This window comes from Echinops telfairi, unplaced genomic scaffold, assembly GCF_000313985.2.
Source record: "Echinops telfairi isolate 266 unplaced genomic scaffold, ASM31398v2 ScPeMD7_7;HRSCAF=31, whole genome shotgun sequence".
Classification (NCBI taxonomy): domain Eukaryota; kingdom Metazoa; phylum Chordata; class Mammalia; order Afrosoricida; family Tenrecidae; genus Echinops; species Echinops telfairi.
The window spans coordinates 2,547,261-2,557,002 of NW_022103904.1; the positions used below are offsets into that span (position 1 = coordinate 2,547,261).

Genomic DNA, 9,742 nt, shown 5'->3' on the forward strand with positions numbered 1-9,742 from the left:
ATTTGTAAATTATTATTATTTTTTCATATCTTACATTGTCCGACGTCTCCCTTCACCCACTTTTCTGTTCTTTGTTTGCTAATATGCCTTCAGGACAGCTTGGTCTTCTTCCTTCAATACTATTGTTCTTGATCTTATACTACCTCCTATCATATACTATCATCTATAAACAGAGTCCAAGAATCACGGACATATAGGTAGAATAAGACAAAGCTGTCATCAAAAAAGAATCCAGAAATGTTTTAAAGGATAAAAAAGTTATTTGATGGCTTGGAAAACATCTGGATTGCTAAAGTGTTCGAAATAATGTGTTATATATACTGAACACAGGTTATTGTTCTGGAAGAGCACTTCAAAGGGAGGGAACATAGCCATTCCCTGTGTACCTCACGGTCATTTTAATCATACAATGTAATTATCCGTTTTCCATGAGGAGAGCAGATCTGTGGTTTTGACTTGTAACTCATAGTGACTAGTTCCCAAGGAGGAGCTGGGCTTTGACCTTGAGCACCAACACTGCCTGTGAAGGAGCCTCTTGTGGGTCTGGTATGACAGACTGCCGGGGTCCCTTTTCTCTGAAAGAACAACTGCCATGTCTAAATAGCCTGTGATGCTCACCAAGCCCATTAGAGCAGCTGGTGCCCCTGGGAGAGATTTTTGGTTGGTGAGCAACCGAAGAGTCACAAAAAGGTAAGGAGGAGGTCAGAGAAGATGGAGTGCTTGGCCATGCTGGTCTGGTTCTGAATAAGGTCTTAGCATGTTCTTTACAGGAGTCCCTCCTCTGGGGTAAATACCTTGGACTTGGGAGTTAAAGGGTCAATATACCAGTCAAAGACCAATTATAATTGCATGCTTCCTCTCCCCGCTAAATATTTCAGTGAATATTTACAGAGTGCCTACTATGAACACAGCATGCTCCTGGTCGTAGCAAGACACCATTCAAATGGAAGACAGGTAGGAGAGACAAACGCATGTTTGCAGACCAGTAGGGAGCAGGAGGAACAAACAATTGGCCATACTGGCCGATACAGAAAAACACGAATCTGGAAGTTATCTTGTGTAATATATACTCACATCATAAACTTCTGGAGAATAGTAGTTATTTATTAGGGTTCCAGCAACCAAAACAACTTTCCTTGCAAGGTTCCAGTTCTAGGGCTTCTTAAATTTTTTCTACCCGAGATCCCTTTTGCTTCCCAGAAATCTGCAACATGGGCAGGCACTGCCAGAAGCACTTTAGATTTATTATGTGTTTGGAATTTGAATTCGCTTTTGGTCAGTGTGCTCCGAAACCCTTTACTGTTGCCAATTTTTTTCTGACCGCCCACATACAGTTATGCAACCTTATACGGGGTCATGACCCACAGTTTAAGAAGCTTTCGACTTTATAGAAACATGAAAGGATGACTAGAAATGTGTCTTAAGGATATCTGGGGCAGGCTGGCAGGAATCCCTGAATCAAGAAAAGTTAAGATTCTGTTGATTTTTATGACACTCCTTGTCCTTGATTTTCCTCCTTCCTTTGGCTAATTCTTCTCATACCCTATGTTTATGGATTGAATTGTTACCCCCGGCTCCCACCCCTGCCAATTTAGGTGCTCTAAACTGTCAGCCTTAGGTCTGTGGAAGGAATTTCATGTGGGAATAGGGGATGCTTTGCTTTGTTAAGGACACATGTGGGTTGTCTTATGCCAATCACTTTTTGCAATAGAGAAGAGCCGATCAGACATAGAAGAAAGCAAGCGCAGGCGAGGGAAGGTAGATGCCCTACATGCCACATGCCTATCACCAAGGAACCAGCTGAAAAGAGACATGGACTTCCCCTCAGAGCTGGCAGGAGAGAAAGTTATCCCCTAGAGCTACTGCTGTGAACTTGGACCTCTAGACTCCTACACTATGAGAACACATTCAAGCCACCCTTTGTGGTTCTTCGGTTTTAACAGCAATTGTTAAATAGGGGGCTCTGTATGTTTCTCCTTGTCTACTACTGAAATGGTAAAGATCAGAAAATATTCATGAAATTTGCTGTCAGTGACATGGTCAATTCCACTCATCCAGTAGGAGTTCTGGTTGGATGGCAAAATTTTGGAAAAGGGGGCTATAAAGGCTTGAGAAGGCTATCTTGCCTGACACATTATCATATGGGCAGATTCTCAGCTGTTCTTTCCCTTGGGTTAAAAGTTGGATACCCAAGATTTTGGAAGGTTAGAGATGGGATAAGGAGCAGGTTGGTCTTGATAACTGCTGATGAGTTGCACAATAGAACAACATCCTGCCTGATGCTACACCATCTCCCAAATAACTTGCAAGCCAAACCATTGGGAGCCATTGGTTGACTTTCATGAGTAGGTTGTGAGGTCTTTCTTCCTAGTCTATCTTAGTCTGGAAGCTCCATAGAATCAGCGCTACAGTAATGCACAAGGCTCCACTGGCAATGGGTGGTGGCTGAGCAGGAGGTGCAATGGCTGGCAGTCAAACTCAGGTCTCTAGCATGGAAGGGAGGAATTCGGCCACTAAACCACCATTACTCCCATCTTGAAAGCCGAGCTGCAGTACAGTCAAGCAGAGCTGCCATTTGCTGCCACACCAGCCCCCAACAGGTTGGGGGAGATAGTCCTCTGTCAGATACCACCAGCAGCTTGATTTGCAGTTTACGTTAGGGTAAGAAAAATGTGTACTTTTCTTTCAAAACCCAGCGTGATGTTACTAGTTCCTCAAACCCTCTGGGCAATAAGTAAGTGGATTGTGTCACTAAAAGCAATTAGCAGGAAGCAGTGAGAACATTATCAGAGATTGATTTCTAGCATTTAAAGACAAAATAAGAGTTAATATGGAGGTCTTCCAGTCCATTATGGTGAGGGCATTAAGAGCCATCTCTACACACACACACAAATGCAGAAACTCAAAATAGACAATTCTGTGCTTCACTTCGTCTTTCTTTTCATGCACGTGTGTGAAGGTTCAGAAGGAAAAGCGGGTTTCAAAGCTCATGAGCCTTGAAGAAAAGTCTCCAGGGCTGGTTAAACTTATTCCTAATATCACATGGATTATTATGGACCTAATGACCACTGACAACGGTAATTTTTGCCACACTGACTAATAGAACCTTCTGTAATTATGGGAAAACTCTGTATCCAGGCTATCCAATACTCAGAAAGCACATTGCTAGTTTTACGCGATGTTAATTAATTTAAATAGCTTCTGCCCTTCAGACCTAGAACGGAATTTATCCCCTGCCCCCTGGCTCAATTTTCAGCCAAACAACCAATATGTCTATAAAGTGAACGGTAACGCTAGGGAGCTATACCTCCTAAGAACAATCAACCATTTGAGTCAAAGGGCATCATTTGGGCAAGGACAATATTCAGAAGGAGTCAGAATGAAGGAGGAACGTTAACAGGAAGCACAGGGAGGAAACAGGCTGAGTAGTGTTACATTGTTGGCATTGCAGTCAATGGCGTGAAACAAAAGGTGTATGAATTATTGAGGAGAAAAATTGATTTTCTCTGTAAGCCTTCACTGAATTCACAATAAAATTTTTTTTAATTTAAAAAATTACTCTATGGTACAGAGCCGCCTGACTTCTGCCTTTATCATCCACCAGTTCAGAACTGACTACAGAGTTTTAGAGGGCCTGGAGCTGCTGAAGGCCAGCTGGTATTGAAGAGTAGAAGGTGCTGCCCAGTCCATGAGGCACGGGCATAGAAGAACCACGGCCGATCAGCTCTGCTGTGGCAACGGGGGAGACCTTTCTCTGGATGAGCATTCCACCGACCACAGCTGGCTGCTGATCTGAGGGCCTGGGGGTTCTATGTTTGGGAGACACTGTGGCATTTTTTAAAGCACTTATAAGAGGATTTCATCTTCCCTAGGTTAGAACATGCAAAGTCTTCAGTGTGAGGAAAGGTCCACTTTTTGATTAAGTTGCTTTTTTCCAAGTTACAAACTTAAAATATAAGAAGCCACAACAATTGTTTTTGTTTTAAGGCAAATGTTTTTTTTTTTCCAGGTGCCGAGATTCAAGATTTCTCTGTTGTCCCAGCAAAGGGAACCAGCAACTCCAGGTATATAAAAGTGATTCTGCCATTCTAATATCCCTCATATCCCTGTCTGCACTTCAAACTAAAGGACTCATGTTTTTTATTCAGAGTTCTTCTTCCCGGGAGACTGCTTCCCTAGCTGAAGATGATTCCAGAGCCTTAACCACGTTTAAAATAGGATTTGGTGAAGCAAAAGCCTTTGGCCTCAGACTTGTGGAGCACTGACCTGGCCCTCCCATTCACTAGCTCTAAGTGCTTGGGTAAAGCGATTAAAAAACAAAAACAAAAACCCCTTTAGGATCCTGTTCTTCATCTGTTAAGAAATGTATGGTAAAACATATAAAACATCCCTCAAGCACTTTCCACAGAGCTATTTTACAGTAAATATGACTTCCCATTCTTTCAGTCAATGGTAGCACTTCTTACCTGTACTTCTGATTACACCCTATTTGGGGAACCATGATTCCAGGTTATTTTGATCATTTGGAAAGTGCCCAGCTGTTTTCATTGGCAATAGCTCTTTATTTAGATCCACCTGTTTCTAACAATCCATTACCATTAATTGAGTCAGGTGCCACTGAGTCAGTTCCAAACCACAGTGACTGTGTTAGTCTGGGTTGACTGCAGAAATAAATTCATGGAAACTCATATGTGTATAAGAAAGATTCATATATAAGAGCAATTGAATATTAAGAAAACATCCCAGCCAAGTCCATATCAAGTCCATAAGTCCGATAGTAGCTCATATGCCCGATACCCATCTATAAAGTCCTCTTCAGACTCACAAAACACATGCAATGATGCAGAATGTAGAAGAGCACAGGCCAGTGGGTGGGAAGTCTTTGGATCCAGTGGCGTTGTAAACATCTCAGCGCTGGCAGAGTTCTCTATGTGATTTCTCCGGCTCTATCAGCCTCTCTCCATGTGTCTTCTCCACAGGGATGTCTTGCAGGGAGTCAGCAGAGAGAGAGAGGGTGTCGCCTGCCTTCAAGGAGGAATATAGGAGTTCCCAGAATCCTCAGTAGAAGGACATGCCCACACAGAGGCCTCATTGGCTATTACCTGATTGACAGGCTAGACTCTACCCCTTCACTTTGAATCCTCAAATTGACACCAGATTATGTAACTACCACAGTGACCTTATGCACCACAGAACATATACCACTGCCTGGTCCTGCAGTACCCTTACAATTGATCCTATGCTTGAGCCTAAAGTTTAATCAAGGGGGAGAATTAGAAAGAACTTGCTCTTGCAACAGGTTATTATGGTTACTGTGCCTCTATCTCCTGTCTGGCTCTGGGTTTTCAGGATTTGCCAAAGAGAAGTGTAAGGCACACAGTCCTTGTTGGCAAAAAGGTGGAAGCATGTTTATTGGTTCTGGGAGGGTGGGGATACATTTTACCAAGTACTGAATTGCGAAATAAATTAGACATGTTATCTTTTCAAGATGGGGTGCTTGTCAACCAAATGGACAATGTCCTCCACAAGGAACTAGTTTCATGTTAGTATTGCTTCAAATGACTCTTCCATGTTTGGCCTTGGGCTTGTATCAAGGCCATTTAATGCAAGTGACTCAGAGAGATCCTAAACTGTGAAATGTAAGTAAAATCCTGGGGCGAGGGTACAATGCTGAGCCTGCAGGGTCTCAATCAAGCAAACAGTAGGCCTAACAACAGAAAGCTATTAACTCTCCTGCAGCAGCTCAGGGGATACAGAAGAAGCAAGACAATTTCCACTGTGAAGGATTCTACAGAGGATCTTATACTCTGCAGTGCGGGCAGAATGGAATGAAGAAGGCGTTCAACACTCAATGCTACCCTCTACCTCCTGTGTCCCAAAATCAATATTCGGAGGAACTACCAACTATAATAAACAGTAGATATTACTAATGAATGTTCAATTATATGCTTGAATATACTGCATTCAGTGCTTCCATGCACAATTGTATTGAACTCTTAGCAACTATTTGATGTAGGAACTAGCATTGCGCCTGTTTTATGGTAGTAGCTGTCAGCTGCTGTGAGCCAGCCTCCAGGCACAATGGCATGAAATACTGCCCAGTCCAGCACCAGCTCCACGATCAGTTGAGGATCAGCTGGTTGTGATCTGAAGACTTCTCATTGGCTGGTCCATGTGAGTTGGAAGCTCTACTGAAATCAATTCAGTATCATGGCAATACACAAGACGCCACAGACACATGCATGGCGGCACATGAGGTGAGTTGGCTAGAGTCCAACTTAGGCTCCCCCATGGAAAACAAGGACTCTACCCATGTCCCACGTGTCAATTTGTAGAGGAGAAATGGAAAGTAGGTGGCCTTATGCTACCCAGCTAGTGAGGGAAGAGACAGGGACTTCAACCGGCTCTGGGTGGCTTATGAGATTTGCTGCCCCAAGTTCTACATGACGTCAGCCATTCCCCAAACCCAGGTTTTCAAATTCTGGATCAGACCATCTCAGTCCAAGAGTTCCAAATGAGATAGGCAGAATGCTGGGCAAGTGTCCCTTTGGGGGCCTTCAAAACAAATATGACACAGAAAGGGGGTCAATATTTGATCCTCAACTTTCAAATTCTCAGGGACTGGATGCACTTTCATGGGGGGGGGGCCTTCAAAAAGTTCCTGGGGAAAAAAGGAGTGGAAAGAAAGGAGGATTTCTCCGTCTATTTCTCCCATAGAGTTACTTTTCTTAAATCCCCTCATCTGTGTCAGCTCACTGTCAAGGCAAGTTGAAAGAGGCCCTGCATGGGGAGGATGTGCTCTTTAACCTGCTCGTGGCATGTTGCAGGAGTTGTGTGGTTCGGGTTCTGATCTCCCATGGAACTGCATCTTCCTTGAAGGGATTAGCAATGCCTTTATATCACATTCTCATTCACCTGTGTAAATCTAAATGAAATGTATTCGATGGGGTGATAGGAAACTAATTCCAGCACAGTTTGCTTTGAAGCCCTATTTTTAAGAATGCAGAGTCAGTCACCAGATTTTAAAAATCTATTTACCAAATACCAAAAAGCTTTTCACTTTGCACTCAGAAAATGACTTGCTATCAAATGCAGATGGTCACATTCCTGAGGGAACTCAACTAATCCATTTATAATCTAGATGCTAATTTTTTGGGTTGTTCATTAGATGATTCATTTTTAGAAAATTAAGAATATTTACAGATAAAGGTCAAACTTTTTTTTTTAGCAAAAAATTGAAATGATTAAATCTAGAAACAAGTTTATTCTCATAGAGGCAACTGGCGTCTGGCTAGAAAGGCTGGGTTTCCCATGGGGATAGTTAGAAGGTTAAAAATAAGTTCTCTGATTTCGTTTCTGAGAGACTCTGGCTGGGCATCCAGGGAGGCTTGTCGTTGGTAAGTGCTGGTAATGTGAGGAAGGCGTTTATCGACTGTTTCTCATCCCCAACTGGACCACCTAGTCCAGTGTTAGGCCTGGAACATTCACTGATAAGGTGGGCTGGGAATGGAGCCTCCCTCTGCCCCCGTTTCCTCTTTCTTATTAAGGGAAGAAAAAAAAAAAGCTCTCCTTATTCTAGGCACTTCTTCATTTTTCTGCTTTCCCTTTCTGGCACCTGGTCAACCCCAGTGCTGTATCTGTTCCTAGCAGGAAGGGAATGGAGTTTCGCGAAGACCTTTGGTCTTGTGCCAACCATGGAATGAGAACTGTGGTCATGGGAGATAAACACTCATTATTAAACCTCACCTTGCTCTGTTGCTCCTCTATGTGAGGAAAGTATTGTTCTGTGTGAGCTGGATCTTTCTGGGTGACCTGGGACCTTGACTCTGTTTGGTACTGAGAGCAGGGTCGACAGTAGGTGTCTATTTGCCACAACTCCACCCCAACAGTTCTGGACTCTGTCCAATGGCAAATGATTAAAACTTTCTATACTCAGGATATATTGGGGTGGCATATCTTGAACATTATTCCACCCCCCAAATAACGAAGCAATCGTGGCATAGAATTGACTTTCTGTCTAACTGAGGAGAAACCTTATATCTTATCGACTCTTACCTATTTTGTCACATTTTAGTCACGTGGCCTCTCTAAAAGCATCCCACTGAGCTAATCAGAGCTGAGTACCTTGGAGTCAAGCCTACTAGCTACCAACTCTCAACATGTGCTGCAATTCTCATATACACTCTTCTGGAATAATAACAGCTATCTTTTGTTGATGCTTTTTAGAGCTCCATTCATAATCTATTTTCTTCTTCACAATAACCTTAAAAGTCTGTCGTTGTTATTTCTGTTTCAGATGCAACAACTGTTCAAAGTCATACAGCTAAAGTGGGAGAGAGCGGGATTCCATGCACACCGTCTGCCTCCTGGCTCTTGTTCTCCACACTGTTCCACACTGTCTTCTTGTTAAGTGTTAATCTTGACAGAGTTAAGAATAGTAAAAGCTCCAGTGGTGCAATCGGTTAGCGCGCCTGTGCTTATAAGAACAGTGCTAATCTTGACAGAGATGGCAAATTCTAGGAACGTAACAAGCAAGAAGGAAGTTAATGTCTTTCAATTGCTGAGTGAGAGTGATGAGTTACCTCGTCCATTGCTCTTTCCAAGGTGAACTTTACCCAGACATAAACTCTCAGAAACGCACAGGGGCAGTTCTATACTGTCCTATGTGTTGGGATCAATTTGATGGTGGTGAGGTGAGATGGGTTTTTTGGTCTGGCTTAAAAGTCATGGTCATGACTACCCAGCTTCTGTGAATAACTTGTGTTTTCATTCCTTGAAGTTGTTCTGTCTTGAAAATTTCTAGAAATGGTTTTTAATGGATTATATGAAACACACTGAAGTTACTGACTATTCAATATGATTAAACTTGATGAGCAGTCAATTGGCCTTGACCCAAGTGTCTAATGTACATAATCAGTGAATGAGCTCTGTGTCTGAATGAGACCTGTCTCTCTCTCATGTTTAGAAATATCTGTTCACCTTTATTTTGGGCCATAATGTTTACTTTTTGCATTATTGCTAATGTTTATGCTTGCTATTCCACTTGTTGTCCACTCCTAGCCCTTTCTCAATCTCTCCTCTCCCAGAACCTCTATTGTTCAGTGTTGGTTTTGGCTATTTGGATCTAGGGTGGCATGGAAAGTGTCCTTTGACTTTACAATCGGTAGCACGTTAAGAGAGCCTGAAGACAATCAACAAGATCTACTTTCCCAGCCACGCAACAGCTCAAAGTTCTTTCCACTCATTCTCACTGGTCTAATGGGACTCCTCATTTTGACTTGATATTCTGGGGTTAAAATTTCTAGAGACAATTTAGAAATTTGACTTGAAAGATTTTAGGAAGCAAATCTACCCTCTTTTGACTTACAGTAACTTCTACCAAACTCACTGCTGTCAAATTGATGCTGACTCATAGTGACCCTTTAAGACAGGGTAGAACCCCCCCCTCCCCCGTGGGTTTCTGAGACTGTAAGGAGGATGTGCTCTTTAACCTGCTCGTGGCATGTTGCAGGAGTTGTGTGGTTCGGGTTCTGATCTCCCATGGAACTGCATCTTCCTTGAAGGGATTAGCAATGCCTTTATATCACATTCTCATTCACCTGTGTAAATCTAAATGAAATGTATTCGATGGGGTGATAGGAAACTAATTCCAGCACAGTTTGCTTTGAAGCCCTATTTTTAAGAATGCAGAGTCAGTCACCAGATTTTAAAAATCTATTTACCAAATACCAAAAAGCTTTTC

General features: G+C 42.6%; 1 protein-coding gene across 3 annotated transcripts in view; it reads right to left on the reverse strand.

Moving 5' to 3' along the window:
• Positions 1–9,742, reverse strand: part of ELMO1 (engulfment and cell motility 1) — a 694,298-nt gene that overhangs the window by 35,763 nt on the left and 648,793 nt on the right. The window lies entirely within an intron of this gene.